The sequence below is a fragment of the Capsicum annuum genome, chromosome 8, assembly GCF_002878395.1.
Source record: "Capsicum annuum cultivar UCD-10X-F1 chromosome 8, UCD10Xv1.1, whole genome shotgun sequence".
Taxonomy (NCBI): Eukaryota; Viridiplantae; Streptophyta; class Magnoliopsida; order Solanales; family Solanaceae; genus Capsicum; species Capsicum annuum.
The window spans coordinates 124,363,194-124,384,297 of NC_061118.1; positions in this window are offsets into that span (position 1 = coordinate 124,363,194).

Below are 21,104 nucleotides of genomic sequence, written 5' to 3' on the forward strand. Positions count from 1 at the left end.
TCCTTATCTTGAGTTTATGCTAGCTATAACTCGCTAACCCAACTTCGGGCAACTGTATAGCCACGCTATGCAGGAACCAACCATTCTGCACCTCTTACATAGTGATTGACTCTAGGACTGCTGCTGGATTGAATTGGTGAGCTTCCATCTTTTTAGAAGTTTTAATTTCTTGTTATGGATATCTTTAGACATTCTAATTTAGTTATGTATATTAGTTTGGGCTATGGTTGGGGCCATGCCTCAATCGAATAGTCTAACTCTTTTGGTTAGAGGCTTTGTGGTACTACTATGGGTTGGAATGAGCGGGATCAATATTGGTGCTGGCCTTAATATTGGCATTAGTATTAGGTCTGACATCATTGGACATAATTTCTCATTGTTCCATCATATTTTATTTTGGGATTAATAATAATATGTTTTGGATTTTATTTGGTTTTGGCCTGGTTTATGGCCCTTGGTTTGGTATTAGTTTGTCTTGGTGGTTTGGTTGGTGCAAATTGGGTAATTGGATGACTTTGTAGGGTTGGTCTTGTAATAGACCTATCCCAAAGTTAGTCGTTGTCCAGTTATGTTATCTTGCTATTTGTTACGTATTCAACCGACTCAAAGTTATGTCAACTCCAGTGAGTTCTTGGACCACTTCTTTTCTTAGGAGTTTAGGGAAGCTAAAGTGGAAGAGTTCATAAATTAAAAGCAAGGTAGGATATCTGTTAAGGAGTATGCCTTGAAATTCCATCATTTGTCTAGGTATGGTCCTGAGATGGTTTCCAGTATGAGGGAAAGAATGCATAAGTTTTCCTCTAGACTATCTCGTGAGTTGATCCTTGATAGTAAGGAAACTTTGTTGATCAAACATAGATATCTCTCAGTTGGTCGTGTATATGCAATAATTGGAGAAAGAGAAAAAACACAAGTTGAATTTAGTGAAAGGCAAGGGAAAAAATTTAGGCCTTCTGAGAAAGGTGGTAAAGATGGTGGTAACTGACTAAGGAAGAAGTTGGGGAGTTTGGGGGTTTTCTCCTCGACTAGTACTCCCTACTTGAAGCCATCGAATGATCATCGATCTCTATTTAATGGTTGATTTTGGGTATAAGGTTCCCAATCTCAGGCTAAGGCGGATAATTCGACTCCATCCCGCCCTCTTTATAGATTATATAGGAGGTTGAATCATGGATTCTATGAGAAAGGGAAGGATAGGTGTTTTTCTTTTGGTCAAAGTTGTTCTATACAGCGTCACTATCCTTCTAGGATGGCTTCTAGGGCTTACAAGGTTCCTATTGGCTCTTCATCTGCTCCTGCACTGAAGGGTGTTGCTTCTGCTTCTATTTTTACTTTTGCTTCTGGTACTTTTACTGGCCGGAATTGATTATATGCTCTTGCGTCTCATCAAGATTTTGAGGCATCTCCCAATGTCGGTATAGGTTTTTTGAAACTTTTCTCTCATGATGTGTATTTCTTATTTAATCCAGGGTCCACTCTGTCCTCTATAACCCCATTTGTGGTTGGTGATTTTGATTTTGTTCCTATGTGTCTATTGGTTCCTTTTTCTATTTCTACCTCGGTAAGAGACTTTGTTATTGTTAACAGGGTCTATAGAGGGGGTGTGGTAGCTGTTGATAGTAAAGAAACTCATGTAAACTCGTTAGAGTTGGATATGGTTGATTGTGATGTTATTTTGGGAATAGATTGGTTCCATGCATGCTATGCTTTCTTAGATTGTTGAACTCGTATGGTCACGGTTAAATTCCCTAATGATCCAATCGTTGTATTAGAAGGGGTTTTGTTTAGTGCATAAGGGGATGTTCATTTCATAGCTTAGAGCCCGCAAGTTGATTTCTAAAGGATGTTCATATCATTTTGTCAGAGTTAAAGAGTCTAACTCAAAAGGTTCTTTTCTAGAATCCATTCCCGTGGTTAGCGAGTTTTTGAAGGTTTTTCTTGGTGATCTTCTTGGTATTCCTCCCTATAAGGAAATTGATTTTGGGATTGATCTTGTTTCGGACACTCACCGTATCTCTATCCCTACTTATAGAATGGTTCCGGTAGAGTTGAAAGAGCTTAAGGAGCAATTGAAGGATTTCTTAGATAAAGGTTTTATTCATTCTAGTAGGTCTCCCTAGGGTGTTCCCGTGTTATTTGTGCATAATAAGGATGATTCCCTTCATTATCGTCATTTGAATAAGGTGACCATAAAGAATAAGTATCCTCTTCCTAGGATCGGTGATTTGTTTGATTAGTTTTATGGTGTGAAGTATTTCTCTAAAATTGATCTTAGGTCGGGTTATCATCACCTTACAATTAGGGAAGCGAATTTCCATAAAACTTCTTTCAGAACTTGGTATGGTCACTATAAGTTCCTAGTTCTTTCCTTTGGGTTGACCAATGCCCTGACAACATTCATGGATTCAATGAATAGGGTCTTCCATCTATTCCTAGATTTGTTTGTCATTTTCTTCATTGATTTTAGATTATGTCAACCACTTTTGTGCTACGTTGCAAACCTTAAAGGATCAATATTTGTTTACCAAGTTCTATAAGTATTAGTTTTGTTTAAAGGCTATGTCTTTTCTTTGTTATTTTATCTCTAGTGAAGGGATCATGGTGGCTCCACAAAAGGTTGTCGTGGTTAATAAGTGGCCTATACTTGTAACTCCAGCCGATATTTACAGCTTCTTGGGTCTAGCCAATTACTATAGAAGATTTATAGAGAGTTTTTCAATGATATCTACCCCATGACCCAGAAGAAGGTCAAGTTCTTATGGTCGGATACGTGTGAGGGTAGTTTTGAGAAGTTGAAAGATAAATTGACTTTGACTCTAGTTTTGACCTTGCTCGAGGGTAATTATAGTTTGGTAGTGTATTGTGATGCTTCTCGTATTGGGGTTGGTTATGTGTTGATGCAACATGGTAGGGTAGTGGCCTATGCTTCTAGGCAATTGAAAGTTCCTGAGAAAAACTACCCTACTCATGATTTGGAGTTATTGCCATGGTTTTTGCATTGAAGATTTGGCGTCACTATCTCTATGGGGTTCATATGGACATATTTTCTGATCATAAGAGCCTACAATATGTATTTACCTAAAAGAAGTTAAATCTCAGACAGAGTAGATAGCTTGAGCTACTGAAGGACTACGATATGAGCCTCCATTACCATTTAGGTAAAGTTAATATTATTTCCGATGCTCTTAGTAGGTTATCCATGGGGATCCATTTGTAAGTGGATAAGGATAAGTGGGAGTTGGTGAAGTACATTCACTGTTTGGCTAATCTTGGAGTTCATCACACAGACTCTGAGGATGGTAGTGTATTCATGCATAAGGTATCATAGTTTCCTTTTGTGGTTGAGATAAAGGAAAAACAAATATTACATCCCGATTTGATAAAGATTAAGAGTAATGTGGGTCAATAAAAATTTATTGATTTTTCTATTGGTGGTGATGGTATCTTGAGGTACCAAGGTACACTATGTATTCCCAAAATCGATTAATTGAGGGAAGGGATTTTGGCCAAAGAACATGGATCTCATTATGCTATTCATCCTAGTTCTATGAAGATGTTTCATGATCTTAGGGAGTTCTATTGGTTGAATGATATGAATCTAGATATGTCTAGTTATATGTCTATGTGTTTGGTGTGTCTATAAGTGAAGGTTGAGAACATAAGGCCCGGAGGTTCGTACCAAGAGATTGACTTGCTCAAATGGAAGTGGGAGGCAATTATTATAGATTTCATCATCAGTCTTCCCTGATCTCGAAATTAAAGTAATTATTTTTGGTTCATTGTGGATAGAATGACCAAGTCCACTCACTTCTTGCTCCTGAGGACTAGTCATTCGGTGAAGGATCATGCTAAGTTACATTTTGCAGAGATTGTGAAGTTACATGGTGCTACAGTTTCTATCATCTCGGATCATGGCACTCCATTCTCATCTCATTTTTAGAAGTCATTTCAGAAAGTTTTGATAACTGAGGTGTGCCTTAGTACTGCTTTCCACCCGCAGATGGATGGACAAGTGGAGAGGACCATTCAGATATTGGAAGATATGTTGCATGCTTGTGTGATCAATTATGATGGAAATTAACATGGATCCTTCTGAGGTGTTGTATGGTAGGAGATGTTGCTCTCCTATTGGGTGGTATGAAGTTGGAGAGTGTAAGTTGATTGGCCCTGATTTGGTTCACCAAGCCTTGGAGAAGGTGATGGTCATTCGTGATAGGTTGAAAGCCGCTCAAAGTCACCAAAAGTCCTATGCGGATGTGAGGCATAGTGATTTGGAGTTTAATGTTGGCGATTGGGCATTCTTGAAGGTATATCCCATGAAGGGAGTGATACAGTTTAGTAAGAAGGGCAAACTTAATCCTCGGTATGTTGGTCCATATTTGATTTTGATGAGGGTTGTCAGTATCACCTATGAATTAGAGTTGTCATTTAGTTTGATCTCCATCCTTCCAGTATTCCATGTGTCTATGATACAAAAGTGTGTGGGTGATGCTTCATTGGTTATTCCCTTGGGGGATGTCGGTGTTTTGGAGTCATTCTCCTATAAGGAGGTCCCGATGAAGATCTTAGATCGACAAGTTCGTCGATTGTGAACAAAATAGGTGGCTTTGGTGAAGATTCTATGGAGAAACCAAATGTCAAAGGAGGCCACTTGGGAGGCGGAAGATGACATAAATTCTAAGTATCCGCATTTATTCGCTGTTTTGGAAACTTGCACTTAAGGTATGTGTTGATCTTTTTATCTTATCATACGATGTTGTTTTCTTGTATTGTTAAAGGTTAGCTTAAAGTGCAATGATGTGTTAACTCGTGCTTGTGCTTGCCTTACCCGTCATTCTAGGATGAATAATCCAAGTGGGGGAGAAATGAAACACCTAGGCTTTCGACCCTTAAATAAATTCCCTTAGTAGAAGTTTGTAGGAAAGGTACGAATCTAGGGTACTAGTCGAACCCTAGGATATGACTTGGGGTCCTCTCACTCATATGTTAGGCAATGTAGTAGTGGGTTACATTCGTTCAAAGGTACAGTTTAACCTCTTCCAAGTCGTATGTTTGGGTACGGGTCGTATGTTTCTCAGTTATATGTTGCTTGAAGTCATGGTCAAAGCATTCTGACTTGGGTAGTGGTTGTAAGATACCACTCGTACCATAGGGTACGAGTTATGAATGTGGAATCATATGTTGGACAATTTAGGGTTCTATGGTGAATTCTAGTGTATGAGCTACGGTACCACTCGTACCCTAGGGTACATGTCAAAGGGGTGAGTCATACCCTCCTGGGCGTAATTTTCAGCTCTTAAGCTGAGGATATTTTAGACATTTCCCACCTCTCAATCCTTATAACCATTTACTTATAACCTTATTTTGTCCTTTATTTTTCAAATATATATGATAAAAAACATCCTAAAACACTCTCACTTCTCTATCAAGATTGAACTAGGGTTTCAAGAGGTGTCCTTCTAGAGGCTTGAAAACCAAGAATCTCCCCTTGAACCTTCTTGTAAAAGGAATGTAACTCTTCTCTCATTTCTAGTTTAAAATTATCATGTGTTTTAAACATTGATTTTGATTCCTAAATGGTGGATTTGATATCAAATTTTGAGGGTTCTGATGCATACTGTTGAGTATTGTTTACTCTTTATTTAAATAATGTTTTCACATGTTTTTAGTGATGGTTTGGATATATGGGTGCTTGTTGATTGTGGTTTAATAAATGGATCATGGGTAACCCTAATCTTAATAGGTGTTACCTTTGTTTTAGCCTTGTTAAAGGTTTGCCCACTAAGTATTTGTGAAAATATCTAAGAGAAATTACTATCCACAAGTTAATGGTGTTTTAAAGTAAGGCAATGGCTTAATTGGTATGAATGTGCAACTGGTTTTGTGAAGACCTTGTTCTCTATGAAATGATTTAAATGGAAACCTTGGTGGTTCAATTAATTAAAATAGGTTTGAGTCCCTAAGCCTTGGAGTTAAAGAGTGTCCTTGTCGGACGATGGGTTAGAGCCCGTAAATTACATAAATGGTTGATTGATAAGAGTAATGACATGTGTATACTTGCAAGTAGTGTTGGTATGACGATACCAATGAAATACCTTTGTCAAGAAATTTTCTAAATGGTTAGTTGTGTGTGAGTGGTTTTAATTTAGGCTTTAAAGCTGATATTTAACCAAGCTATAGAAGGTAGAGGTCCCGAGAGGACCAAAGCTGGAAACTCATGATTTAACAATGTGAGGTTGTCCTGGTGATCGTTTGCATGATGTCATTCTTATGATCTTAGAGATGTGGTAGTCATCTCATATTCTCTCTAGCTTAAGCAGCAAACACGCATCGGAGCCCTTTCAGTAGATGGCGTTGACCCCATACAGCCCATGCATGAAATTCTAAATGGAAAGGCTATACATCCTAGGTTAATGATTTCAATGTTCATGCTAAACTTATTCCCTATCCCGGTATGGTATGTATATATGTATTGCATTGGTATATGCATTGATTGAATGGTCTTGAATTGTTGGCATTATTTTATCCTTATCCTTGAGGTACATGCTAGCATTCCAACTGCTAACCATCTCGTGAAACTGTGTACGTATGCGACATAGGGGCCGGATCTTCTTCTTATCTTCCTGTACAGTGATCAAGTGTTCGAACGATTCAAGTATTTACATTGAAGTGGTGAGCTTCCATACTTCACAAGGAACACATTTCATGGTCTTAATACCTTATGTGGTAGACTTATTTGGATTACGTTTCAGATATTGTCAGGGGCTTGTCCGGACATATTATTGACTTTAGATTTGTAGAGGCATTATGGATGACTGTGGACTTGGGTAGGTTAGACGTTGTATGTGGATATAAATAGAATGATTAGACATTCTTAAGTTGTGTTTACTAGTCTTGTTTCCTCTATATTATTACTACATGTTCGGAGTTAACTCGCACTAATGGTTCATGTGATGGTTAGGCTAGGCTAAAAGAGGCGATCATCAATCCTTGTTAGGCTTGAGATGCATGTTATGACAAGTCCCCAATTTCGATCATGTCATTTTTGGCATTTTTGTTTCTGAAATTGTTTTTCCATGATTTATTATGCATTATTTTGGCCTAAATTATTGTTTTAAACTTGTGGGGTGCATTTGCATGGTGAATAAACTGTGGGGTTATGGTTTATCCCTATTTGATAATTTTGGCTTGACATATGGTTTAGGAAATTATGCTCCCTCAACCAATTTGTGAAATTGATATTGAAATATGGTTTTGCCCATGGTTTGACTTGCTCACTTATACTATTACATGGCATAAAAAGGTTAATTAACAAAGGCTTGATTTTTCAATTAAATCTTGGAGTTTGTGTATTCCCTTCATGAATTAATAATTGAATCTAAAGGGTTGTGAGTTTCCCCATATGATGGATAGTTGACATGACATGATTATATTAGCTCGCAAGCAAATTTGGTATGTTGATACCAATGGAGTGCCTTAATGAATGAATTGGTTCAATGAATGGGAATGTCTGAAAATATTTTAATTGGTCTTTAAAGAGGGTTGTTTATTTGGGTCGTGAAAGTGAAGGTCCTGAGGAGCCAATACTAGAAATCACATTTTTTGGTACCCATTATTATATGATTGGGTGGTTTGAGTCCCCTATGTAAAACGTTTTGGTGCTTAAGACAACTTTTATATATAATTGTGAGGTTCAAGTTCCCCATGGTACATATGTACAGATGATTATTCTCTGGTTCATGTGGCTACATGCACTAAGCCCTCTCAGCTAGGGGAGAGCTGAAGTCATATAGCCTATAGAAACTTTATTATTATGGTTGAGCTAAAAGTCTAAGCTAACATTTTAAAATTTATGATAAGCCTTGTTACCTATCCCAACACACAATATATATGTATATATATAATATATATGTATTTATTTGTGTATGTATATGCATGGATATGTATATGCATATAATTGTTTGCATTGGATTTTGAATTATTGATGATGACATTATTTTATTCACTTATCCCAAAGTTACATGATAGAGCTCGCCCTACTAACCTTCTTCGGATGTTGTATCCCCATCAATATAGGACACAGAGACACTTCTATTTTTCTTGCGTAGTGATTAGGTGACTCCTGGATTGAACAATAGTTGACTTGAAGTGGTGAGCTTTCTTACTTCAGAGGACCCTCATTTCATGTTTTGGTTTCCTTATGTTATAGACTTTGTTTAATACTTATTTTTTGCAATTATTTGGGGCATGTCCCGACCATATTGGTTTTAGTTATTAGAAGGCTTTATGGATACTGTAGATTGAGTATTGGTTATTGACATATCTTAGATACCTTTGAGCATACTTTAATATATATTGTTATATGTTTGGAATTCATCTATTGATAGGGTATTATGTACTGTTTGACTAGGCAAAGGGGGTGGTTTCCAGTCCACGGTGGACTTGAGATACCTGTCACGAGTAGGACCTGGTTCAGGTCATGACAAAGTTGGTATCAGAGCTAGGTTTGAGATCAATTGTGTGTCCATAAAGTGGTGACAAGTAGAGTCTCTGTTATAGGTGTGTAGCACACCACACTTATAAAGGACATACTATGAGACATTTAGAAATATTTCCCTTTTTTTTCCTTAACTTTCTGGTTGTAGAGTCTAGGATGTCGAAATCTCCTCTAATTCCCATTTGTTTGCATTTTAGATCATGCCTCCCATAATATTTTATGATCTTGGAAACTCTTCTTTCCCGCCTGAGGACAGTGTGACTCATCCTAGTAATGAGGTAGAGACATGGTCTAGGGTCCCTGCTTCTAATTACGGCCCCGTAGAGTTGCATCAGTCCCCACTGATCCCTCTCCATCCGGTGATGCTCATAATCAATCACCTCAAGGATATATTACTAATGTTGAGTTTCACCTTTGTATTTACTTTTTGACTAAGTTGGTGACATCATAGTTGCGTCATTCGAGTTTGGTTGGTGTTGCTGTGAGTCCAGTTGGACAGTTTATAAGGTTGAGTTTTCCCACCTATACAAGTTATCAGGTTGAGGAGGAACTTGAAGGATTTATAGATGGATTGAAAAAGATCTTTCGAGCGATGCATGCTACTGATATAAAGGGTGTGTAGTTCACTACTTATTAGTTGAAGGATATAGTATATTAGTGGTGTGAGGAGTGAGATCAGTCTAGGGTTGATGATGCAAAGTTAGCATTGTGGGATGATTTTGTCGGGTGCTTTTCTTGGTCTCTTTTTTCCTTAGAAGTTAAGGGAGGAGAAAGCTGAGGTCAACTCCATCATATCCTTCTTGCTGGTTATATGGTAGGTTGCATTAAGGTCAGTATGATTAGGGGGAATCAATATTTTAGTTGTGGTCAGATCAGTCACCTATAGTGGGATTATCCTTATAGGGTTACTTCGTGGACTAAAAAGGTCCAGATTCTTACTTCATCAGCTCCTGCACCAAAGATGCTACTTCTAGCCTCGATATCAGTCAAAATTATCCCTATGCTCTTGCCATCCACCAAGAATCTAGGCATCTCCTGATGTTGTTATTGGTATGTTACAACTGTTCTCTACTGATGTGTATTGCTTGTATGATCTGGGGTCTACTCTTTCTTATATGAACCCATATCTAGCTATTTATTTTGGTTTTAGACCTGAGTGTATTTTTGATTTGTTTTCTATGTCTACCCTAGTTTGTGATTTTGTTATGGCTAGAAGGGCATATAGGGGTTGTGTGTTATTTATCTATGGTAGAGAGACTTTTGTAGATTTGATAGAGTTGGACATATTGGACTTTGATGTCATATTAGGGATGGATTGGCTTCACTCATGTTATACCTCTCTTGATTGTAGGACTCGAAGGGTCAGTTTTTGATTCCCTAATGAACTTGTGATTGAGTGGGAAGGTATTTCTCTAGTGCCAAAGGAAAGGTTTATTTCATATCTTATAGCGCAAAAATTAATTTCCAAATTAATTTCCAAGGGGTATCTATATCATCTAGTTTAGGTCAAGGATTTTTGTTTTGAAAGTCCATCTTTATAGTCCATCCTCGTGGTTAATGAACTTCCTAAGGTCTTTCCTAATGATCTTCCTGGTATTCCACTAATAGGGAAATAGATTTTGGGATTGACCTTCTTTTTGATACCCATCCTATCTCTATCCCTCCTTACAAAATGGCTCTGACTGAGATGAAAAAACTCAAGAAACAGTTGAAAGATCTTCTTGATAAGGTTTTACCCACCCTAGTATGTCTCCACGGAGTGCTCTTGATCTTTTTATGCATAAGAAGGACAGGTCCCTTCGAATGTACATAGACTACCGCCAATTAAATAAGGTGGTGGTGAAGAATAAGTATCCTCTCCTTAGGATTGATGATCTCTTTGACCAGCTTTAGGGTGCTAAGTACTTTTTTAAGATAGATCTTCGATTGGGTTATCATCAGTTGAAGATTAGGGAGGTGCATATCCCTAAAATTACTTTAGGAACTTGGTATTTTCATTTTGAGTTTCTGGTGATGTCTTTTGGTTTGACTAATGCATCAGTGGTATTTATGGTTTTTATGAATAGGGTATTCTATTAATTTCTTAATTTGTTCATCATTGTGTTAATTAAAGATATTCTGGTATATTTCAAGAATGAGGAGGAATATTCCAATCACATTCATATAGTGTTGGTTACTCTTAAAGATCAGTGTGTATGCTAAATTTTTCGTGTGTGAGATCTGGTTGAATGCTGTTACTTTTCTGTGTTATGCTGTTTCTAGTGAAAGGATTATGGAGAATCCACAGAATGTTGTGGTGGTTAAGAAGTGGCCTAGACCCACAACTCCAATCGATATGCAAAGATTTTTAGGTTTAGCCAAGTATTATAGGAGGTTTGTGGAGAGTTTCTTTATGATCGCTGCTCCGTTAACTAAGTTGACTCAGAAGAAGGTCAAATTTCTATGGTTCGATGTGTGTGAGGGTAGCTTTGATAAATTGAAAGATATATTGACTTCTACTCCTGTTTTGACCCTGCTCGAGGATACTGATGGTTTTGTTGTATATTGTGATACGTCCCATGTGGGACTTGGTTGTGTGTTGATATAGTAAGGCATGGTAGTGGCGTATGCTTCTAGGTAGCTGAAAGTTCATGAGTGGAATTATCCAATGCACGATCTAGAATTATTGGATGTGGAGTTTGCATTAAAGATTTGGCGCCATTACTTGTAAGGATTTTATGTTGACATCTTCTCTGGTCATAAAATCCTGTAATATGTGTTCACTAGAAGGAGTTGAATCTCAGGTAAATAAGATGGCTTAAGCTTCTCAAGGACTATAACACGAGTCTCCTTTATCATTCAGGTAAAGCTAATGTGGTTGCTGATGCGCTTACTAGGTTGTCCATGTGAATATTATCCTATGTGGATGATAAAAAATAGGGATTGGTGAAGGATATTTACCAGTTTACTAATCTTGGAGTTCATCTTTTGGATTTCGAGGATGGAGATGTATTAGTTTAAGAGGTGCTCAAGTTACGTGTTGGTGTTAAGGTGAAAGAGAAATAGGTGTTAGATGCAAATCAAGGATGATGCAGGTCAGTAAAAAGTGATGGATTTTGAGTTTGGTGGTAACGGTATCTTATGATAACAAGGTAGGTTATGTGTTCCCGATGTTGATGGGTTGCGAGAAAAAATTTTGTTTGAATCTCATGAGTTATGGTATACAGTTCATCTTGGTTCAACAAAGATGTATTATGATTTGAAGGAGATTTTTTGGTGGAATAATATTAAATGGGATGTGTCCAATTATGTGGTTAAGTGCATGGTTTTTCAGCAAGTGAAGGTGGAGCACTTAAGGCCTGGTGGGTTCTCTCAGGAGATTGAGTTGCCTGTGTAGAAGTGGGAAGTGATCAACATGGATTTTGTTACAGGTCTTATGCAGTCTCGTAGTCAGTTCGATTTGATTTGGGTCATCATGGATAGGATGACTAAGTCTGGTCACTTCTTGCTTGTGGGGACTAATTTTTCAGCAGAGAATTATGCTAAGCTTTTCATTCAAGAGAATGCCAAGTTTCACAGTGCTCCAATTTCTATCATATCGAATTGAGGTACGTAGTTCTCATATTACTTATGGCATTCTTTTCTGAGAGGTTTAGGGACTAGGGTAAATCTTAGCACCGCTTTCCACCCTCAGACGGATGGACGAGCAAAGAGGACTATTCAGACTTTAGAGGATATGCTTCGAGCTTACATTATTGACTTTGGTGGTTGTTGGGTTGATTATTTGCTTCTCATTGAGTACGTTTATAATAATAGCTATCACTCTAGTATTGGAATTACTCCTTTCGAGGATTTGTTTGGTAAGAGATATCCCTCTCCTATTGGGTGGTTTGAAGTTGTTGAGGATGGAGTATTTAGCCCTGACTTGGTTCATCTGGCCATGGATAAGGTGAAAGTGATTCAAGATAGACTAAAAATTGCCCAAACATGCAAAAAGTCCTATGCGAATGTGAGGAAAAAGGATTTGGAGTTTGATGTTGGTGATTGTGTATTCTTGAAGGTCTCTCCCATAAAGGGAGTGATGAAGTTCATGAGGAAGGGAAAGCTTAGTCCCTATTATGTTGGGCTTAATTCATTTGGAGGTGAATGGGCAATGCACTTATGAGTTGTATTTGCCTTTTATTTGGGTTCCATTCATACAGTCTTCCATGTTTCAATGTTAAAGAATTATGTGGGAGACACTTCCTTGATTATTCCCTTAGAGAGTATGGGTATATTGAATTCCTTGTCTAATAAGGAAATCTCGATTGAAATTTTGGATAGGAAAGTTCTTCCTTTGAGGAATAAGGATGTGGCTTCGGTGAAGGTTATATAGAGGAACCAAAAGACTTAGGAAGCTACTTAGGAAGTTGAAGAGGACATAAAGTCCAAATATCCATCTTTGTTTCCTGTTCCAGATAATCGTGCTTGAGGTATGTGTTATTCTTAGCATATTTGTATTTTGTCTTTATTAAAGGTAAGTGTGGTTGTGTTTCTATGTTAAATCATACTAAAGGATGTCTTGACCCATTATTCGAGGATGAATGATCCTAAGGGGGATAATGTAACACCCCGGAATTTTTACCTTGAAAATTTCATGACCTTCGAGGTTACTGCCCAACCTATGACTCACCATACGAGTCGAAAGGTCTCGATATGGGTAGTATGACCTAAATCATAGTCTGACTAGTATATGGTTCCCATGCTATTGTCGTGATTATGACTTGAGGTCAAGATTCATATTGATTCTATACGAGTCGTAATGTCCCAATCGTAACGTGATCATTGTATGCCCCAAATAGATTTTGTATTGACTACGACTGGACCCTACAAGTTCTAAGGTCTCATTATTAGACGTAGGGTGCAACTTGTAAGGTTAACAATGAAGAGCCCCAATGTCACTATCTTGACTATGACTCGTGGTGACCAGTCGTAACGTGTCTTAACGAGTCCTTAAGAGACCCGTAATAACTGGGCAGAAAAATTCCTGAATTTTAAGTAAGGGCATTAGAGTTATTTCCTTCATTCTCCACATAGACTCCACATACAATAAAAACCTTTGAGGAATTATTCTCGTCACTTAACATATCAAAACTCTCTTTACTCTATCAAATCGCTGTCAAAGAACACCTAAGATTTCTCAAGGTTTATTGTCTAAAGCTTCTAATGGAGAATTCTCTCTATTCTTGTGATACTTTCAGGCCTGTGACTCTACCCTTAAGCTTATTTTTCCTTAAAGCATGTGTATTAAAATGATTACTGATGAGAAATTGAATGTGGATTTTGACAAGGGTTGAGGGTTCTGGCATGGTTGATTCTTAAATTCCATTCCTATGATTTATTATGGATTTTTTATGCCTAAATTATGGTTTTGAACTTGTGGGGTGAATGGGCATGGTGACTAAGCTTAGGGGTCATGGTTTTTCCCAATTTGATGATTTTGGCTTGACATAAGGTTTAGGAAATTGTGTTCCCTCGACACATTTGAGAAATTGATATTGAAATATGGTTTTGTCACATTGTTTGACTTGCTCACTTATACTATTGCATGGCATAAAAGGATAATGAACCACAAAGTTATTTTTAATTAAATTACGGGGTTTGTGTATTCCTTGTATGACTGAATAATTAAATCTAAGGGGTTTTAAATTCCCTCGTGTGATGGATTATTGACACGAAATGATTATGTTATCTTACAAATGAACTTGGTATGATGATACAAACACAATGCCTTAGTGAATGAATTTGTTCAATGAATGGGAATGTATGAGATTTTTTTAATTAGGATTTAAAGAGGTTTGTGTATTTGGATCGTGCTAGTAGAGGTCGCTTGGGACCAATACTAGAAACTGCATTTGCTGGTGCGGGGGTCTAAATGACCGGTTGGTTCAAGTCCCCCTTAATATATTTGGGCAATTCGAGTCCCCTATGTAAAATGATTGGCTGCTTGGGTTACCATTGAGATATGACTGGGAAGTTCGAGTCCCCCATGGTACATATGTACATATGATTATTCTCCAGTTCATGCATCTATATGCACTACAGCCCTTTCAGCTGGAGGAGAGCTGAATCCATACAGCCCGTGCATTCCTTATTGTGATAGTTGAGCTACACAGTCTAGGCTAACGTCTTAAAGTTCATACTAAGACTTGTTCCCTATCCCAACATGTGATATATATATATATATATGTATGTGTGTGTGCGTGTGTATATATATACATATATGTATATGCATATGATTGTGTGCATTGGATTTCCACTAATTTTGAACTGTTGATCATGACAATATTTTATTCCCTTATCCTCAAGTTATATGTTAGCACTCGCCCCGCTAACCTTCTTTGGATATTGTATCCCTATACGATGTACGACGTGGAGACAATTTAATTTTTCCTGCATAATGATTAGGTAACTCGTGGATTGATTGAGAGTTGACTTGAAGTGGTCAGCTTCCATACTTCGGAGGACCCTCATTTCATGTGTTTGGTTTTCTTATATCTTGGACTTTGTTTCGGACATATTTTTGGCTATCATCGGGGGTATATCCCAACTAGATTAGTTTTGGTTATAATAAGGCTTTGTGGATAATATGGATTGGGTATTGGTTATTGACATATCTTATATTCATTTGAACTTATCTTTATCTATCTTGTTATATGTTCAGAATTCATCTGTTGCTAGGGTATTATGTTCTGTTTGACTAGGGAAAGGGGGTGGTCTCCGGTCCACGGCAAACTTGAGATACCTACCATGGCCTGGCCCTAGTTTGGGTTGTGACAATATACATCTAGAAAGCATTAACAGTCCAGTCTTAAAAGTCTATCCAGTATCTAATAAATGGAATTGATTATGTAATTATCTTTGCAAGTAGCATCATTGAGTTTTCTGTAATCCATTCAAATTCTTCACGTGACTACTGTGCGGGTTGATGTGTGAGCAAATGCTAACACATTTGAGGTTTTTAACTAAGAATAATTGCAAAGTCTTAAGCAACTTTAGTCGTTTTTGATTGTTTTCTGTTCGATATTGCAGTAAAAGTCAAGATGCAAGAGAACCAGCAATAATGGAAGTAAAGAAGTTGATTTTTTAGAAAGTAGAGAGGGAAGTCTAGCTAACGACCTGTCTGATAAGTCGTCAGCCTTGTGATAAGCTATCAGAGTTACCGTCAGCCTTAGACAGAGAATGAGCTTCAGCTGGAATTCGTGACGATATCTGTGATTGGCCATTAGAAGTGTGATAAGCCGTTAGGCTTATTGTTAGTCTTAGGAAGGGAATGGAATTAGAAGTAAAGAAGCGAGGACAATTCTAATAAGTCGTCAAATTTTTGATAAGCCGTCACGTCTCATCGTCAACCTAAGGCAGAGATTGTCAAAAGTGAAGAGAAGCTGATGACATTCCTGATAAGTCATCAGACTCGTGATAAGCCATCACACACGTCGTCGCCTGTCTGAGAAAATACCATGATCTATGATTTTATTTCCATAATTAGGCTGGAGTATTTAAAGCAGATGTTAGGGTTTTCTAATAAAAAGGGAGGGGCGAATTGACATTTTTAGAATCTCTTTTCTCTAGTTTTCTGACTTGTACTTTACAATTATTTTTGAAGAGATTATTACAATTATTTTGGGATTTTCTACTGTGAATCAAATTTGAGAAACATTTGTTTCTATTCATATTGCTGTAGGTTCATATATCAAGCTATGAATTCAACTTGTTGTCTTGATTATTTTATTATGAGTAGCTAAATTCCCTTAACCCGAGTTCTGGGATCTATGGGTTTGGGTTTGTAACATAACTAAGTGTTCAAGATTCTAAAGGTGGTAGAAACTTCTTGTTAATTCCATTATTTTATACTCTGACTATTGGTTGCAAATAATAGACCTTGCTTACTGGTGATTTGCTTGAGATAAGAAATCAACCCTAGTAAGAAGTGAATTATCAACAGGGTCTTGGAAGCATCAAACTTCCATTTACTAGTTAAAGCTGTAACAAGATTAATTAACTTGAGATAACATCCTGTTATGAAATATAAATTCCCTAAGTTCGAGAAAATTAGGTGGTTAAATTTCTAAATAGGTTGAGAAACATTTAGACATAACTTCGACAAGGATAGTCTGTTGTTCCTACCTACCATAAGAATCTTGAACCGTTACTAGCGTATGTCAAATCCCAACACCCATAGTGAACATAAATCTGGTTTTCCTTATCATATTGATTTCAAATACGAAATTGAGAAGTAATTATTTGTTACCTTTCCAAAAAAACCCATTAGTAGGAAACTGATAACTATCAGTTGATTAACCCGCAGATAACTTAAATTCACACCATATTCCCTGTGGAATTTGGCCCCAACCTAGTTGGGTTATATATTGACAACGATCGCTTACATTCTCATATGAGAGGTGTAGTTTGAGCATTATCAAAAATGACGCCGTTGTCGGGGAATACGTTTGTAAATTGAAGTTGTGTGCGCTAATTAACTGTTAGTCAAGTTCCCTAGTTTTATGTTTATTTTTTGTTTTTGGTTGCTGTAAGACATTTTTGGTTCATGCCAAGAACTAGAAGTTTCGGAGAACCATTATTACCATTTAATCTAGAATCATAACTAATCAACAGAATAGTAGACCAGCAGGAGGGTGGCAGGTTAGCAGCCTTAGCTAGAGCTAAGGTGAATGTACTGAATAACAGTCAACAAGTTACGGCATCCGAATCCTGAGGATGACAACTTGGGAGACGAGGAGTTGCTAAACCCTGGTAACCCAAGGCGTACAGAACAAATAGCTGCACCAGTACAATGTAATGCTAACAGGAACCAGCCATTTAGAGAAAGGAAAGATCACCAGTCGGTCCAGTATAACCTCAATGATAATGATGATGGAATGGATGGAGCAGGTGCAGCGGGTGCAATTATTCCTCCACCGTTAGCACCTAGGGCAAAATTCAACATTACGAGTACTATGATTCAACTCCTTAATCTGAAGGGGTTGTTTGGTGTCCTTCCTAGGGATGATCCAAACTTACATCTGGTGAACTTTGTCACTATTTGTAAATCTTTTGCTAACCCAGGAGTGGGTCAGAATGCTATCCATTTGAGATTATTTTCGTTGTCTCTTTCTGGGGAGGCAACATTGCGGCTTAATGAGCTGACACCTGATTCTATAACCAACTGGAGGTAGTTGAAAGGAGCTTTCCTAGAAAGGTTCTTTCCACCTTCCAAGAGGGTACAGTTGAGGGATTAGATCAGCAACTTTAGACAACTCCTAACTGAAGCCTTGCATGAAACCTGGGAAAGATTCAAAAAGAAGCTGACACAGTGTCTGAACTATAACATGACGAAGATAAACTTGATGGTGAATCTGTACAGGGCGCTTAACTCTGTGTAAAAAACAATTGTAGATAATATTGCTGGTGGTTTGTTTGTTGATCTTACATACCCATAGGCTTCATAAATGCTTGAGAGAATGATCAAACAGAGTCGAGCATGGCATACTAGGGACTCTGTGGTAGAAAGCCCTACTATTTCTGGTTATATGACTATGGAACAACGCAGAAGAGATGAGGAGCGTCATTAAGACAAGGCTTACCTAAAAATATAGATGGATTTGCTTACCAAGCATTTACTATCAGGTAAAATGGAGAAAGTGAAGGTTGTGGGATCGTAGAGCAAAGTTAAGTCTGACTCAGAAGAAAAGGCAAACTATGTAAATAATTAGGGGGGTTTTTGAGGAAATAGCTACGGAAATCAAGGTCAAACTTATTATGACAAGGCTGGATATAACAACCAGGAGCAAGGTAATTAGAGGAGCAATAATGATAGGAGTGGGTTATATGTCCCTCCTAGAAATCATGAGGATGCTACAACAAGTTCTGAAAAAATGTCCCTAGAGGACATGATGTCTAATTTTTTAAAGTGAGTGGAGGCTAACAACTCAGGGGTGACTACCATGAATACCGATCTATCCTCTATGATTTACTTATCAAATTCGCACTTAACTTCGATCAAACAGACGGAACAACAAATGAGCCAACTCTCTTCTGCGCTAAACCAGAGAAAACATAGAATGGTACCTTATGATATGGTTCAAAATCCATAGAATGATGGCTCATGTATGAAGATTACCACTAGAAGTGGTAAGATATTACCTGGAACTTCTGTGGGAAAAGGTGGAGTTGAATATGTGACTGAAGCAGATGACGAACCCAAAGAAGCATGTCCAGTAGAGTTTAGGAAGCTGGATGGTTCTAATGTTGCTCTGCAACAAGGAAAGGAGAAGGAAAAGGAAGTAGTGGTAAAAACACTCCAAAGACCACCACCTCCCTTTCCTTAGAGATTGAAGAAGTAGGTTGATGACACAAAATTTAGTAAATTCATGGCAATGTTGGAGCAGTTAACGATAAATGTGCCTTTGGTGGAGGCACTCGAGCAAATGCTAGGGTATGCTAAATTGATGAAGGACCTTATAACAAAGAAAAGAGTGGTGATCCATGAATCGGAGGATAATCTCCACCATTCTAGTGACATTTCTACATGATCTTAGTGTAGAAGAAGGCCGACCCTGAAGCATTCACTATTCTATGTACAATTGGGTCTCTCAATTTTTTTAAGGCCCTATGTGATCGGGGGCGAGCATAAATCTGATACAGCTAGCCATGTATTAAAAACTAGGTTTGGGGGATCATACCCCTACAAATATGCAGTTGGTGATGGAGGATAGGTTTGTAAAGTGGCTAGTAGGAATATTACATGATGTATTGGTAAAGGTGGCCGACTTTATACTTCCTGCTAATTTTGTAGTCCTAGACTGTGAGGTGGATTTTGAAGTACCCATCATTTTGGGTAGACCATTCCTATCTACTGCGAGAGTAGTAGTAGACATGGAGTTGAATAAGCTTAAGTTCAAGTTCAATAACAAAGAAACAAGATTCAAAATGCACTCATCTATGACACAACAAAAGGAGATGAGTGTCTTCTTAATTGTGGATATGTTTTATGAAGATGAGAAAGAGGTAGCAGCATGGTGTCTTGATGAAGTATGAGTAGTCAAGATAACCTAGTCATGCTGCAACATTATATCAGGTGCTACATGGGAGGCAACTCATGATCCCCGTGCTTGATCTACTCCAGGTATACCCTAACCCTTTGTTCAGTTTTTTTTTTATTTTAAGTTAAGGGTGTAGGGTGAGTTGTTGTTGTAACATTCTGTAGTTAACTAGGAGAAATACAAGTACCTGAGGCAGTTAACATTGTTTTGTTATTTTTTAAATACCACTTAAATGGTCTGATAGTTTAACTGTATGATTTGCATCTAATTGTGACTACTGTGCATCTTATTATGGTATCAGTTCTAGTGACTTGATAATCATTGCTAAAAAATTTCATGAACTGGATAAGTAGTAACTTGTGATATACTTGTGTGCCATATGCGTGTGAGATCTTACTTAGTTCTCTTTGAATGTTGAATACAGAACTTGCTCGATTAGTCTTACCTAGATTGAAGGGGGGTTAGGAAAGGATAATAGGCCATTTTGATATTAGCCACTTTTATCCTAGATGACCTTCCCTGTATGCATAATATCCCTTGATCCTTATTTTGAGCCTGAATAGACTATTTTTTTTATGATACCTATCACTATGTCATTTATATCATAATGAACCTATTTTGGCCCTGGTCCTCCTTGGAAACTGTGCACCTTGACTTAGGAAAATGGCCTAAGTTGAGCGTGGCTATCATAGGGGTGCATGATATAAAATGAGTATGAAGAAATGTAGAATAAAAGAAAAGAACCAAAAGCTGGGTGCGGTGGAAAAGAACAAGAAAAGAAAAGTTATAAAAAAAAAGAAGTGATTGTAGAAAAGAGAAGAATAAAAAAAGGTTAATAAGTGAGACCCCAGAAGCTAGTGTAGTGTCAAGGAGGCTTAGTCACTTTAAATATCATCGAGTATCATACAAGTCCCTAGCCTACATTAAAAGATAAAGAGAAGACATATAGTAATCCTAGATGACCTGTCTGAAAATCTTGGTAATGAAAATAAGGGCAAGCCTATGGTATATGGCATACATTGGTTGGAACTTCATTCTAAGAGTGAGTGTCTTTCGATTGTCCCCATGGTTACATATGTGATATCTGATATAAGTAAAGTGGGACTTCTTTGTAGTAAGGGCACACTGGTTACATTGCTAGTTGCTAACTTTTTTGGATAGTGTAATCTTGGTACATGCATGGTTGTTGTTGCTGATTTGATGTCATATCTTGATTCATGTGTGTTGCATTGTTGTTCTTCAAAAATATGCATAGTTGTTGTTTTTAAATTAATTGACCTTGGATATGGTGAAGATGTTTTGAGATAAATGGGATGGTTGACTGCCGAATGTACTTTGTATCCTCTTGGTTGTGTTTTAGTTGCTTAAGGACAAACATTTGTTTTAAGTTGAGGGTGTTGGTGTGTGAGTAGACACTAACACATATGAGTCTTTTAACTAAGAATAATTGCAAAGTCTTAAGCAATTTTTGTCATTTTTGACTATTTTCGGTTTGATATTGCAGTAAAAGTCAAGATGCAAGAGAACCAGCAATAATGGAAGTAATA